General features: G+C 45.9%; 1 long non-coding RNA gene across 1 annotated transcript in view; it reads right to left on the minus strand.

Annotated features, from left to right (window-relative positions):
- The window catches only part of LOC106019881 (uncharacterized), a 52,178-nt gene extending 36,675 nt beyond the window's left edge, over nucleotides 1-15,503 (minus strand). Inside the window, exons 1-4 of the long non-coding RNA XR_011807798.1 lie at nucleotides 14,984-15,503; nucleotides 14,170-14,257; nucleotides 13,013-13,307; nucleotides 11,839-12,777 (exon numbers count right to left, since the gene is read on the minus strand). This is a non-coding gene — a long non-coding RNA (uncharacterized lncRNA). The remainder of the gene's footprint in view (nucleotides 1-11,838; nucleotides 12,778-13,012; nucleotides 13,308-14,169; nucleotides 14,258-14,983) is intronic.
- Between the last annotated feature and the right edge of the window lie 445 nt (nucleotides 15,504-15,948).

Consider the following 15,948-nt stretch of genomic DNA (forward strand, 5'->3'; position numbering starts at 1 on the left):
CTTCAGCAAAGGTGCTGGGAAGTTATCAGGGACACTTGGCTCAAAACTGAGCTGTCTTGCAACATTTTTCTGAAGTGCTGTTTGCTTTGGCCTGTGGATTCTATGAGGAAAACAAACAACAACAACCAAAACACAGCAAACACCACAAACAAGTAGATAATTTCTAGGAACAAACTAATGGCTTTAGGGATAAAGCCTGTGAAGAGGAAAAAAATAAAAAGAAAAAAAAAGGCAAATGCAGTGGAAGCTGCTAAACTTCAGAAGTGTCTGGAGCATGCCCAAGGCTTGTATTAAAATTAAAGGGGATGAAAATGGGTCGGATCTTTTCATTTTACATTTGTATTCTACCTGTTCAAGGGGCTCCTTGAAACCTTGTAATGACTGAAAGTGTATTTCATAACTCTGAAAACAGAAGAGAAGTAAAAGCAATCACTTCTTTCTCTGTCTTTTCTGTGAAACAACATCCCTTTAGAAACACACAGCGCCCTATTCAGTACCCAAACTGTGTTATTAAACTACCAGACATACACACAACTCTAAAACCTAGAAATACAGAGCGGGGGGACACTATTTTTTTTAAAGAAGCCATTCCTAACGATGTGGCAAGGAAAAAAAAAAAAAAAAAAAAAAGGCGGAAAGACACATTTTATATTAGGACCAGATGTGGAAAGGGGGAAAAAAATTAAGTTTGTGCCAGCCAGCATCGAGGAGGATTTTTATGCTTCAGCTTCGGAGCTGAGCCTGCAGCACGCCGTACCACATGCTGGTATCAGTCAGTCTAAGGGCTACAGCATATTAGCAGCGTAACGCTCTTGCCAGCAGAGAGCAGGGAGCTGGTAAACTAACAGCAACCTCTTCTCCCTGTCTAGTACTTGCAGCCTTTCGGAAAGTTAGTGAAAGCCTGTTCAAACTCCGCTGCAGTCCAAACTTCAAGCCCATTGAAAAGCTTGCTCTGGCCCCAGTCCAAAGTCCAGTGTTTTATTACCAGTCTCATGTCTTTCTGTCCTTGGTCTTCTATTATCCACTTATTTTCTTAGCTTTTTAGAGAAAAATAATAATAAAGCATCCTTATAGTACAACAACTATCTTAACAAATTCTGGTACATGCCGTGGACCTCGTTAATTGATTCCACATCCAAAGCACAAGACTTTGGGCTATTTTTGTTGTTCAGAGCTGTACATTGGCCAACATCCTCTGCATATAATTAACCCCCTATTTCCATGGAATCTCTGCATTAACTTATTACAGGCTCAGCTGGTAATGAACTCCCAGGAGAAGTCCGCATACAAACACTGGCCATTGGCTTTGCTGCCCACGTGGATTAAACAAAAATTAATCTCATCTATTTGGTTATTCATTTGGTGTCTTTAAATTGGAGGCGTTTTTCTGCTTCGTTTGATGCACACAAAGAAAGAGGGATCTGGCTACTGAACTTTATCCAGAAACATCCATGTGTGGAGCAGATTAATGGGAACTTTTCATACCCATAATAGCTTTACAGCAGCAAAGTAGAACACGCAGTTCTCCCCGGGTGACTATAGTGCTCTGGGAGACAGGGAAAACAAATGTGGCTAGAAGATAGTAATGTTTTGCTCATCAAGCACTGCGTAGTTTAGACATCATTAAAGTGACATGTTTAGAACCAAGCCTGGGAGGAAACTCAGCTACTACGGTGTATGTGTTTTTTTTAATGCTTTTTTTTTTTTTTTTTTTTTTTTTTCTTTAAGACACTCTGAAGCTTTTGGACACTGCAATAAAAAGAAGGATGTGACAGACAGAGATGTCCCAAAGCAGCTGCTGGTATCAAGTGACCATATGTAAAATGGTAAAAGGGAACTGACAGGAGGACTAGCAAGGAAAAGCAGCAGCAGCAGAGCTTACCAATTTTCCCCCTCTACCTGCCTCCCTTCGCAAATTAGTCTTCATAAATTAAGATATCAGATCAGCTATTTTTATACCACTTATAACTTAACATGTAGCGAGCACCTGGCTGGGGCCCAAAAGATGAAGGTCCTTCTCCAGGCTTTGCACTGACCACAGATAAGTCACTGTACTGTTCCGTGCCTCAGTTTCCCCATTGGTAAAGCTGGAATAACAATAACTGCATCCCTTGGAAAATGCTCTGAGAAGTACCAGGGAAAAGACTGTAGGAGAGTAACTCTAAGTGAACTCATTTCTCCCCTGCTTCCTTAGCATCTCATCAAACCTCTCCTCAAAAAAGGGGTGGCTCTTGGGCTTTCGGGTTGAATATACCATAAATGGTGATTGGGTGGGTGGCACTTCATCCACCAGCTTGCATGTCATTGTCTGTGCTGTTCTTACACCTCCAGAGGACACAGCACAGAGATCCTCCTGCAGTTTTTGACGGTACATTTCCTTATATTGTATGGACATCTCTCTGGTCCATCAGACTTGCATTGAGGTTTCCTGAACAGATGTCATGGGGCCTCCTGGTCTTCTCTCTGCCACAGCCACAGAAGCTGCTTCTTGGCATAATTTACTTCCACACATTAAAACATGAAGCAAATCCAGCTATCCTGAAGAGCTTCCTCAACTTGAGCCTTCCAAATACTTGGTCTACCTTTAGTGGACGGTACTAGGCACATTTCTCACTGGAAGTCCTGGCATAGCAGACCTGCCATTCCTCTAAACATCCCCTCCCCACTTGTTGGGAAAAACTCATTACTTCGAAAGGTATTTACACAAACTTTCAGTTGGCAGAGGGGGTCCACGTGCTGTTAAATCCCATAGTCCAGTTTAAGTCCTCTCCTTGTACGACATTCCTGTTGTTGTAGGGCTTTCTGGAAGAGGAGCAGAACTGGAAATACGCTTTGGGGATTCTCCTGGTACAGAGGAGCGCTGCTATTCTTGCAAGTCAAGGATGTAACCCATCAGAGACCAGGACCTTGAGCTGACCTCGGAGGTGGCCTGAGCAACCTGAAGGACCATAAGCAGAGTGGAGTGAAGGGGGCTATGCATACACCTGCTGCCCTACAACCTGGCTAAGACAGGACACCCAGTCCCAACCCCACTGCCTTTACACTTGCAAACAGGGGTAACAAGGACAAAAAGGCTGCAGCTCTGCCTTATTCAGGGTGAGCTTTCCAGACTCACGTGGCAGCACGGGGACTCGCTCAGGTGGTTAAAGGCTGGGGCAGCGATTCCCAGCTGGTCGGCACCCGAGCCAGCTGGATTACAGCCTACGTGCCTCAAAGCCTCCCACCGCCGTGCAGACGTCGCCCTTGACAAGCAGGGGCAGATGGGTTTGGGGAACAGCGAGTGCAGTGGCCCAGCTCATTCTCTGAGGCATCCCTCTCTGCCTGCCCCCCACCTTCCTCAACAGCATCTCCTGTGTGTAGTGGGGCCGGGGGAACAGCTGGTTGTTCCTCAGCAGCTGCTCCTCCTGGCCACCTCCATGCCCCACTGGTGCTGCTGGTTACGTAGGAGAACAAGCAGCCAGGGTTTTGCTGGGGTATGTCGAGAAGCAAGAACAGCCGTCATGCCACCTCCGTGGTTGCGGGAAGCCGCAGCAGGTCTCTGCAGGCCTGCATGGGTGAAGGCCCTCATGGAAGAGTGACAGGAGCCTTGTAGCCCTGTGCTGCCTATTCCAAACTCTGAACTGAAAACATTAAAAACTGCTGAAGGACTTAGGAAGAACAGCTTCCAAGAGAGGGCTCAGATCTGTTGCCTTAAGCATCCCACATCTGAAAACCACCAACCTTCCCCCAGGCCACACCACCACAGGTCTAACTGCAGAGCATCCAGTGTGCTGTGCCCTGGGGTGCCACCATCACTCGTCTCCTCGTGGTTTTCTTTCAGACTGACAGACTAGTGACAGGATCGTGACTGGATGTCTCGTGCCTTCTGCAAGGTTTTAGGTCTGGGCAGAAAACTGCAGGCTTTGTTTGTCTGACAGAGGTCTCTATTCACTTGCGAATGCCTACCACAACCAGCTGGCTGGCATCTGCCAAACAAGCAGAAGAGCAGGAAGCAAAGCGTGTCCACAAGACGGAAACCAGGCTTGAGAGCACGACACAAAAGCAAGCGGGGAGGTGTCTGGGACCCACCCACTTCTTCAGAGCAGCTTTTCAAGCTGCTGCACCACTAGTATTTAGCCGGTCAACCAGTTCATCTAGTCAGCAGCATCAGCAAACAGCTCCACTTAAACTGTGCTGCTGGTACACTCTGGTCCCCCATGCAGCTGCTGCCAGGACATCAGCGCTGCTCGGGCACAGCTGGAAACTCACCCACCAGCTCAGGGACTGAGGCCATGCAAACATGCAGTGAGGCACATGGATGAACCAGCCACTGGAGGGCTGACTCAGTTTCTCCAACAGAGCCTCCCCACTTGCCTTTTTCCAGATCCAAAGCGTCTCTGCCTGGTAACAGCAAGAGGAGTACAGCTACGAACAGCCTAGGGCAGAGCAAGAAGACAAAGCAAAGCAGAACTGGCACTTCTGTTTACTTCATCAAAGTCAACACTGGAAGGACATTGCTATAGTTGACTGTAAACAGTACAAGATGGTTTCTGCAGGCAAACAAATTGGTTGAACGTGTCCAGACCCGTGTTCATTACTAGTGTGGAGATGAAGCTGGTGGGATTCTTGTGGTGCTGAATTATTTGGCTTGGTACAAGTACACATTCTCACATATGAGTTTTGCACCAAAGTACAAAAAACGGTGTATGAGAATTGGTACTCTAAGAGCAGGATTGTATCTAATCTAGCAGTCTTAATTTCTATTAAAATTCCCATGAGAACAACAGTGCGACTGCCCTTTCTTCAATATTTGCTAATGCTTCCAAAATACTGGGAAGAATTTTGCTAATCATCCATTTCCTTACACTTTGCAAAGCAGCTAAAATAAAACCCTAAAAACTACAAGACATGCAACAACTAGTGGCGGTTTGTAAGCAGCACCGGTTAAAAAACCAGCCAGAAGATTACAGCACAAAACATTTTTCAAAGGAAACTCAATAGCAGAGCATTGTCGAGGATGTGATGAATGAAGATTGCTGAGTTGTCTTTGAGGATGGATTTCGCTTCCACTGAAGTCAATTAGACCCTAGGGGAGAGATTTAAGGAATTCATTTCTCATTCAACCTGAAGCCTTCTCAAAGGAACTTGCATATCCACGCTGATATCCAAAACCTCCAGCTCAAGCACCCAAAACTCAGACCACCCACAGCTGTCGTGCATGTTCAGGTCTCCCCAGCAGAGTGAAGGGGAGCCTAGCAGATCACCAGCTGCCCCGTTCCCTACTTCTCATATTCCCTGACCATGGAAACCACCTTCAGAAATGGAGGGTGGTGACCATCACACACCTCCAAATCAGGTATCCCATGATCTTCATCCCTTTTTAGCTTATTCTCCTCATGGTGCATGGGGTGAAACATATCAATCCATCTGTAATTGCACAAAAAGTGCTAGAGAAGAGTCCTGATAAGCTGCTAAGACACAGTTATTGTTATAAATCACATTTGCTGTTTAAATTCAGGGAATAAAGAAAGAAAATCCATCTATGGTAAAAGCAGATGATGCTGTCTCTTGAAAGGCTAGAACTTCCTGATCCTTAAAACATTTATCAGAAGAGTGTCAGCTAGGTTTTTAAAACACAATCTCTCTGTGTCAAAAATGTGAATTTATAACAGACGCAGGTACTTTTCCAAAGTTTTACCCACACATTTGCAAGGCCTCATGCTGACACAGTGAGGAAGTTCTACCAGCTCAACAAATAGCAGGATTTTTGAGGTGAGTTATTCAGGCCAACTCAGGCTCTGTGACCATTTACTTAGCTTTTGGTTTATTTTGGTCTAGCCTAAAATTGACTTCAAGATCAATTATTCTGGTTTAAAACAAAGTTGTCCACGCATGGCTTTGTAACAATTTTAAACTTTGCTTTCAGTCATGGGAAGCAACTTTCCCACATAGCAGAGGACAGGACAAGTTTTAATTCACACCCTTATTTATTTTAGAATTCCTGTGTGGAGCTATTCTTATTTTGGAATAAAAGCACTCATGCACAGACTCAAGTAACTAGGGAGTCAGAACCCATGTAATTATTTCTGAACATTTTGTGTGTACACCAGCATTGTATCAAAATGCCTGTTCTGTATGCCAATTCTGATGTAATGACATCACTCGCTGTAATAGATTATTTGGGAATTAAAACCAAAATAAACAGGTATTATAAGGAAAAAATATTGCCACATGAGGGCATGCTTCATCTCTTTCAAAAGCCTGCCTTTTAGTCTCGGATATTTAAGGCAAGCTACATTTCAAGACCTAGTTTTAAGAAAAAGAAAACTCAGTTTTTAAATATGATTTGCTAGGTTTCTAAGGTATGAATTAATTGCAAATTTATTACAAACTTTAAGAAATATTCATTGCTCCCATCCATGAATATACTACTTTTCTAGGCTGATAGCAGCACATGCTTTGGTCTTAGGGCAGGGGATGAGCTACCTGGATGCATAATACTCAAGTTTTGTACAGTTTGGTTCCTTGCAGTAACCATAGCAAACTAAAACACAGAGCTACAGGGGATATAAATTTCACCTTTTGCCCAATGGGAACGGTTTCCTGGTTGATCAGACACACCATGGGGAATAAGGGCAAAGGTTGCCATCTCCTACAGTCAGCTTGCAAAAAAAGGGCAGGGTTGAGGGGTTCCCCAGCTTTAAATCTATCTGGATCTGTCTCTTCCTGGACATGACCACACAAGATTCAGTGCACCCACAGGGTCCTCAAATCACAAGATCAGTACCAAACTGGCACATCACCTTTAAAGAGTCTTGTAGAGACGTGCAGTAATCCCAGCAAAGCCCAAGTGACCTGTGCTGCCACTGTTTAGGCAAAACTTTCCACCCTTTAGGCAAAAAAAAGTCCACCTTTTAGGTAAAACTGCCACCAATAGGCTTCTGGAGCCTTGGGCTACTGACACATTTATTGTAAGAGCCCCAAAATGAATTAGACTGTCCTGATGAGAGGTTAATCTCTCCATCCAGGGAGCTGCACCAGAGCTGGGAGGATCCTTGAGACTGCCAACTTTCTCCAGTCTCGGAAGCAGGATTTTGGACCCATGGTAGAGTACAGAGATAAACTAAGAAATAACAGCATCCAAGCCTTTGAGTCACTAGAAGTAATTTTTCACTGGTGAGTCACAGTATCTGCACATCCTTGCTTCCTGGAAACTTAGGGTACTTAAATACGCAATATCTCACGAGTATCATGGCTGTATCATGGAGACACTTCTCCAAAGTGTGAGGTTTCTCCTGCTACCTTTCAGCTCTAGCCAGTGTCCATGGATGCTAAACATGCTACAGGACCCGGCCTCAGGATTACTTGCTAAAATCAAATGGGAGGGGTTTTAGTAACTTCCAGAGGAACAAGGACATGCATTCAGTTTCAGACACTTGACACTCATCTGACCTGTGCTCAGCCATCTCTGCCAGAGAACAGCAGCTCCTGGAGGATTCATCCTCAGCTTAATCCAGAGAACCAGGAAGCTGCAGAAGCTGTGGCTGTGACAGCACACAACTTCGCAATTTTGGCAGTCTGGGCTTGTGCTGACTAAGGTGCTAACACTGACAATAAGAGACAGCTTATTGGGGAATCTTTCTTCAGCTTCTTCTTCTATCCCAGAGATGTAAATCCACCACACTCGTCTTTCACCACCGCACCCATGCTCCAAGATGATTTCATCTGGCCACAGAAAAGACAGATGAAACACGAATGCTCCAGCACTTGTGGAAACAGGTGCAAGAAAAGACATAGGTGGAGGGATAAACAAATTGATAGATGTTTTTTAATCCTTTGACCTCAACAGTATTAAATTCCCTGATATTTTTGTTGTTGTGAATGTGTTTCCATCATAAAATTAAAAAGTGACAGGCTTTATGGCTTCATCTTAAAATATCAAAGGAAAAGGCACTGTAATGTTGGATGAGAGCATCAGTCAGCCTCCTGGGTTAACAATGACTAAAATTTTGCTCTTCCTTCTGAGATTTTACCAAGAGTAGTTTTGAGTTGCTTCATCAATACCAAAGTAACTGGATATTTATAGCATCCATGGGGCTGGACACATCACTCCCTTGGACGAGCAGAGCCAAAGGAACAAGAACCCTGGTGGCGCAGAGAGGCCACCCTGATGGATGCCGGGTGCTGGCTGTGGAGGCCGCAAAGGGCTCTCCCCTCCCTGCGCCAGGCCCGCACGGGCAGGAGGGCAGGTGCCACACCACCGCCATTTTGTAGGCAGCCCTGTTTGGGTGTCAGCAGGAGCCCTGCACTGCCCCAGGCAGAGCAGGGAGATGAAGGAGCAGAGCAGATTTGGAGGGGGGAAGCCCTTCCTTGTCCTGGTTAATCAGGATGGGGACACCTGATGTCACGGCCTATTAAGGTGCTTGTCACCCAGCACAAAACCTCTAGGGAAGGCATCAGGGCACAGAAGATGTCCGCCTTCCTAGGCTGGTGACAGCTGAGGCATCAGCTGGCTTACCAGCTTCCCCCAGGGGCAGCAGCAGGGCTGCCGAGAGGAGCCTCTGAAGTGGCTCACGCTGCACCTCCAGGCAGAGCGCCTTGTCGCTGTGCTGATACACTCCAAAATCCCTGAGCTGCTGATGGCAGCTGGGCTAGGGCAGCTGCTTAACTGGCCCTCGCTTCAGCAGGTAACAATCCGCCTTGTAGGCCACTGCCTGCCTGTGGAAATCTCTCTCACTTTTATTTAATCTTGGGAGACTCCCTAGTGACTGGAGAGGAAGGGAAATTACAACGTCCCAAAGGCCTGAAAGGCAAAACTTCAGCAGGAGCTGGATACTGAAGTTCCTTATGCACGGCTGCAAACCCCAGCCAAAGCCCTCAGGCACAGTGCAGGTAGGTTAAACCAGATCACTAGATGAGTATGCCCTTACGCAGGCACCGTCGTCAATAGGATTTCTGCCCCACTCACAACAATGAGCCCTTTTATAAAGCCCCAGCTTCCTGATCCACCTTCACTGCCAGTGCTGGAAACGCTGACAAGCAAGCTCCAGCTCATCGAAGTGCTGTGGCCACGGCGAAGCCACCCCCTTCCTCCTTGCCTCCCCAGCCACAGGAGAGCCGGCCACAACCCTGGCTGTGTCACGAGCTCTCAAGAAATTGGCAGGCTTGGCCTTGCCGCTGCTGAGGTGTGAGCATGTGTTTCATTTGCCTGGTAAGCTGTGGTAGAGCGGTGGTGAACATCTGGGTTGAGAAAGCCGCCGCTGCCACTTGCCAAGCATAGGTGAGTCAAAGCCCTGACAATGGGGATGTAAATGCAATGCACTTACAGACAGAACAGGAATAAAAACCTCACGCTGTACTGAGAAGCACAAGGCAAAAATCACTGGTCACTGTTAAAAAATAAATAAAAAAGCTAGGCTTTCAGTGGGGTCAGAGCTAAGCATGAGCTCTTTCTTCAGCCCAGGGACAACTGTGTGCAGCCTCTGTGGAGGAGAATCCCTCTTTGACTGGGGAAGAACACAGGCAGCAGGCACAAGAGAGCAGCACATGGCAGCAATCATGAGAGAGTGGCAAACAGCCATCCTGACTGGTGGTCACAAAGCTGTCCAGCAGCTGCACAGGGGGAAAATAATAAATAAATAAATAAACAGCAAGAGAGAGAGGGAGTGAAGGAGGAGGGGAGGAAGTTTTAAAGACAAACAGATTGAGAGCAGCCTCTCAGACAAGTCAAAACTCACGGAGACAAGCACGTTTCTCCTCTGAGAAAAGTACCAATAAAGCAGGAGGCATCTGTGAATGGATAAAAAAAAAAAAAAAAAGGAATAAAACCTGGACAAGTAGGAAGCTGCAGTCAATCAGCTTCATACATATTTAACAGGGATGTTCATCCGAATAGAGGCCTGCCTGTAGTGCACTAGAAATGAGTCTGCTGCCCAGAAGGAACACACAGAAAGCCTCACTCACAGCCAGCATGGGACGGAAAGGCAGAGGATGGCTCAGTATTGTTGGGGAAGACAGGAAAAAAGCAGCCCTGGTGGAAATGGAAGAGATGATCGGAGGGATCGGGCAGCCCCTGCTGTTGTGCTGATAAGATATCCAGGGAAGGACATTCTCTCCAGTCCCTGACCCAGGGAAGACAGGAGAGACCATGTTCTGCTTTGCAATGGAAATCTCACTCCTGGCAGTGGCTGCAGGGGACAAGCAGTGCTGCTGTCTGTGAAGCCGGAGAGGTTGAACCATGGCCCAAGAAACAGCACAGTTGTCCAGGCTGCGATAGCCCCAGAAAAAAAAAAAAAAAAAGCTTTAGCTCTTGTTTTCTGGTTCAAAGTTCCTGCTCTCAGTGCAGCAGAATAGCTTTGACAAGCCAGAGAAATCCAGAGGAACATGTGCCAGGATCATGACTGATCTCAGGAGGATGTGGGGTAGAGGGATCGCATCTACATTAGTCTCTCTAGCAATGGCCTGGGTCCAGGCATAGAGTTGGGTTATAAACCTCTTGACACACACCTCAGTGGGCTCTTTCAGGCCCACATTAGCAAGGATTCAAGCCTGACAGAAACATGCTGCACTGAACCACCTTGCTTGTGCTTCACCTCCACCTTGGCTGAACTGACGCCTCTGCAAAGACAACGTGTCCTGTACCAGAGATAATCTACAGGCAGTCTTCTGCAACCCCTTGACACAGGACATCACTCAACAGATGTATTAATATACACTGGGTTGCCCCTAATGGTACAAAAATAGAAAACCCACCTTAGTCTACTAGCTTGGGAAATGTCATTGCAGGATTCCCCCTGATTATTGTCCTCCAGCGGCATCCCTATGAAACACAAAGACAATTCCTACCAAGACCTATTTCCTCTCTACCCAGCACAGCCTGTAATAGGAGTTCTGCAACCCCAGCTATGTCCTCGCTGACACCTGCTCAGCCTCAGAGCCCTCCAGGGGTTTGCACAAACACGACTGGCTGAACTTTACGGCAAGGCACGGGAAAACAGACAGTCTCATCCCATGGGATGCTATGACCCTGTTGACACGGCTCACAGTGGCTGCTAAATGGTGTTTCCAGAGCAGACTTCCCTCTCTTCAAGATGCAGAGGCTTTCTCTGAGGCAGAAACAAAGGCTCCAGCCTGCCCTGTTACCTGTGGCAAACGAGCATCAGCTAGCCAAGGAGAGGCTCTCACCTGGCAGATGGGAAGCAGAATGTAGCTGAAGAAAAAGAGGAGCACACCTACAGCACATGGCAGTAGTACGTGATATGTTCCAGAGATACGTGAAAATGACGGTTATGAAAGAGACGGGAGGGGAAAAAAAAAAAAAAAGAAAAAAAAAAAAAAGTTTCTTGGCTCATGTCCAGGGGGAAAGGTTCATTTCTGTCATCAGACTTAATGGTTGAGCCTAGGGAGAAATGCAAATGCTATCAGGTCCTCCCTTCCCAGGGAGAGAGCAGGGTCAAAGGCAGCCCCACCTCTCCTCCCCGCATGCATGCCATCTGCCTCCGCCTGACCCGAGGCTGGCGGTTGTCCTGAACTGCCATTGTAGCCGGGTTTAAGGGGAGCAGCAGCAGCCTGGTGATTACTGCATCATGCAGGGAATCAGAAGTACTTTTGCCTCAGGCACCACGGTAAGCTCAACGGGAACCCGTTTTCATGCGTCAGATGTATTACATGGATGCCACACATCCCATTTGGCAACTCCCTCAAGTATTGCAAGCTTCTGGACAAAGGGACTCCCAAACTCCCTGGATCTGGCACAGCACTCACCGACTTGAATTTAGACTCGCATTCTTGGCCAGAAGCCCCGAGCGAGCACTGTGAAGGAAGCGCCCTCATCCCCCCTCTCCCTCCTTCCCCTCCTACCCCCGGACGGAAGGCATGTTGAATCGCTCCTCTTCACGGGCCAGGGAGTGCTCTTCTTCTGGAACAAAACCCTCCGCACGGGGAGCTCTGCTGCTCCTGCTCTTCTCAGTCCATCAGAAGAAATGCTGCTGGGATCCTGCTCTGCTGCAGCCAAAACACATCGCAAAATCCAGCTAGTTTCGCCAGGATTTTGTTTAGGAAGAAAACCAGGAAAACAAAGCGTTCCAGCAGTGTTGAAACATTTATTTTCAACATGTTTGCAGAGCAACATAGCTTTTTTTTTTTTTTAATAATAATAAATAATAAAAAAAAAACTTAAACACCACTGTCATTTTGATTTTCTGTTTGTATTGCATCAGATAAGCTGCAAAACTCAAAACCAAAACTTTCAATTGACCCAAAGCAAATAAAGGAGTTGGGTGTAAAAAAAAAAATTAAAAAAAATCTGAAAGCCATCCTCTATAAAACTGAACTGAAAACTGAATGTTCAGCCTCTGTACAAATGTCAAAAATTATTTTAATTCATTTCTCAATCTACGAAAATCTCCTGGTGGAGATAAGCTTTTACCACTAGGTAGGATGGGACAAGTGCTGTGTTTTGTAAAATGCTGTTATAAAAGTGTTTTAACTCCAGTAAGGTGATCTAGTAGTACAGCCTCTAAAATTTGAAATTAAAGAAAGTGAAATTCCCTTCACCTATAAAAGCATAGCACCAGGAAATAAGCTGTCTGCACATTAGGATTTTACAGATTCAGGAATTACATGACCTTAAATGACATTTCCGAGCATCAGTCCTCAATGTGATTTTTCAAACTGGTGAGATGACTTCAGCATCCTATTAGTTGTGTTCTCATGTGCATGTATGCACCTCCACTGGTCTTACAGTTATAAGTTAGGACAGGATTTGGGCCATGATATCCATAGGGCAAACGGCAAATCCTTAGAGGAGAGGGAAAAAAGAGACAGTAACCCTAGAACGATTAGTGAAGTTAAAGACAAGAAAATCTAATAATGTCAATAGAAGCAACGCCATGAGTTAAGTCTAAGTAAAGCATTTGGACTTTAGATACCATCTAGGTTAAGGACTCTGTAGGAATCACTGAACTGAGCACTAAAATAAAGCCCCTGTGGAGGAGGCAGCAGCTTTAAATCTACAGAAAGCAGCTTTACCTACCGACTGCAGGCAGAGAGCACAGAACACTACGCTTAAGCAGCAACTGCAGGAAGCACGTGGGTGGCAGCAGCCATCCTCCACACCACCTTTTGGGGGAGGACACTGCGACCATTCCTCTGGCTGGTTCCTCTGGGAAAGCTCTGCTCCACAGCAGCATCCACCGCCAAGGTGCACCCCACTTTCCAGGGGCCCGCAGCTGGTTTCAGGATGAGTCTCCTGGAATTGCCAGAGATGGACGCAGAACAGCCAGAAATAAAACTTGAGATCTTGGACCTAATACAATAGGTCTTGGAGGCTGCACAAGAGTCACAGAGATCAGATGTCACCCAGTGATTAGGAGAGGGAGGGATAATATCAAAGAGAAGGCAGGCCAGCTACGTTAAGAGGAAGAAAACTCCTTCGATTCAAGCCAAGACCTATGAGTCAGAAGCTCTAGTTTATACCTTTGGCAGAGCCGAAAACTTCCTGTGACATCTTCAGCAAATCCACTGTGCTCCTCAATACAACAGTACAATAATTCAGAAGGATCAGAGCTTTAAATTAACTGAAGTTTACAGCCTGCTTGGAGCTCCCAAGGTGAAAAGCGCTCTTACCTTACAACCCAGCAGCAAAGCCCTCCTGCCACCCATCTGCTGCGCACAGCACAAGCACTCCCAGTAGGATACCATCCACAGCAATACTCACGCTGATGTAAAACATGCTTTAGCACTTGCTGCTTACTGTACTGCCATTAACAATAATGGCCCAGCATACTGTTTCCTCCTGTGCTTCCTGCACCTTAAAGCCAGCTATATCCCACTGCATTCTTCATGAAGCGAAACTACTCCTATCATTATACCAGGTATATCCAAGTAAACAGGAAAAGACAGAAGAGTTGTTATCAGGTGCCATGGGAAGGGAGGAGGATGGCGATTGGCAGTTTTGGCAGCTACGTAAATGGTGCCAGGTATGGCTATTTTGTTAACCACCTCCCTGTCAAGAAAGCCAGATCCATGGGGATTCATATTTGGAGAAGTCTTTCCAACACAGTTAGCTCTTATCTTGAGCTGACATTACATGCTGTTCACCACAGGCCATGACAGAAGTTTTAGCAGCAGACACCAGAGTAGCAGAATATTCTCTGGGAGAAAATAATAATAATATTAAAAAATATATACCTTGAATAATATCAGTTGTTCTACAGCTTCTACCTTCCAGTTGGGGATATTTGGCTCTGAGCTGATGAAAGCACTTTCAGAGTATCAGCTGGAAGGAGTAAGGCATCCAGATGTATTTAACAGAAGTTAAAACCTATGTATGCCCTACGTTTCTTGTCTGAAAGTCACCACCCAAAAATAGCTTGTGATCAAGTTATTTTTATTTAGAGAAGAGCCTGTGCCTTGAGTTTGGATCCGAGTCCAAATTCCACTACAGTTTTGGACTGTTGTTAAGGTAGGATGCTCCATTCTGGTCCAGTTCAGAAACGGGGTGACCAGTAAGGGTGACCAGTATTCTTGCTTGCTCTGTTTTGTCTGTGTACATGTCAAGGGTCCTTTGACGGTTCTGTATTTTTGGATCTGGAAATCCTGAAGGATCCTTAAAAAACACGTGCACATTTTCTTCCTGCTTTCTCACATTTCTGAACGAACCCTTGAGCACAGGAGCTTTCTTGTTTGCCCCAACTGGATATTCTTAAACATTTTATTACAACTTTCTGGTTCAGCTTTAACCACAGTGGTATTAACATAATAATTAACATAAATGTCTTGTAAAATCACTGTTAGTAAATTTGGATAATAACAAACTCTTAGGTATCTGGGTTTTGCTGCACTGGGTACCCATTCTAGAGCTCTTGTTTATGCAGGAGGGTGACACAGCTCCACACACACTGTTCCAGCTGCTCATGTAAGAAGTGAGCATTTTACACGTATTTTACACACATGCTTTGTACAAAATATCCAAGTATGTATTCACCCCCCCAAAAAACCAAACCTGAAACAGCGGCAACATTATCTGTCCCAGTAGATGTATCCAGACCCACACGCATGCATTGCCTGTCTTCAGACCTGTAGGAGGCAATGCAGGAGCTGCCTGAGGCTGCAGACATGTTCTGTGGGAAAGGCTGAAGCCTTCTTTTCTCCCTGTCCCTCCTTACTAAAGCCCATGGTAATGCAAATGCTCCCTCTTAAAGGTAAAGCAATGTCAGCTGGGTCAACTAACACCATCTTTGTCAGCACTGAAAGCTGTCTGACAGACTTCACCTGACAGATTAGGAAGACCTTGGACCACCTTTTCTAACAGCAGAGCAACGGGTACAGGAGCCATCAGCAGAGGGTTGGTAGCAAGCATCTGGAATGGCTGTAAGACCTCCAACCAGCTCAGCTGTTTGAAAATTAATGTCTGTCCGCAGTCCTGTGGCACTGAGCTGGTACATCTTCAGACATCCTTACATAAATCTCCAGTGCACTCAAGAGATTTATGATAAACACTTGCTCTTTCCTTAACCTCCAGAACCTTTTCCACCTGCTGAATAACGTAAGATTCTTTCCCCTCAGCCAGCCTGTTCAATATCTATATAAAGCCTGTAGAGAAGATTCGGTGGCACCATGGACTGACTTGTCAGCAGTACACACATGACACCCATCTCTACATCATCTTCACCTCCCATGCAAATAACACCATTACCCAGCTCTTCAAGGGCTTGGCTGAGATCAGCAAATGAATGAAGAGATGTTGGCAGAAGCTGAATTGTCACAAGAGCCTGGGCTGAGGATGGTAGAGGAAAGTATTTCACATTTCCATAATATCATTCATTCTCCATCACTGGCATTAAGACTAACTGGAGATTTAATGTTCATCTGAACTCATTCCTCCTGGAAACTCCGATAGCTGCTGCTGCAAAATCCTCTGTCCTTCACTACTATTTCTGATCAGATGACTTGTTAGTTTGAATTTGG

The sequence above is a fragment of the Anas platyrhynchos genome, chromosome 2 (assembly GCF_047663525.1).
Source record: "Anas platyrhynchos isolate ZD024472 breed Pekin duck chromosome 2, IASCAAS_PekinDuck_T2T, whole genome shotgun sequence".
NCBI classification, from domain to species: domain Eukaryota; kingdom Metazoa; phylum Chordata; class Aves; order Anseriformes; family Anatidae; genus Anas; species Anas platyrhynchos.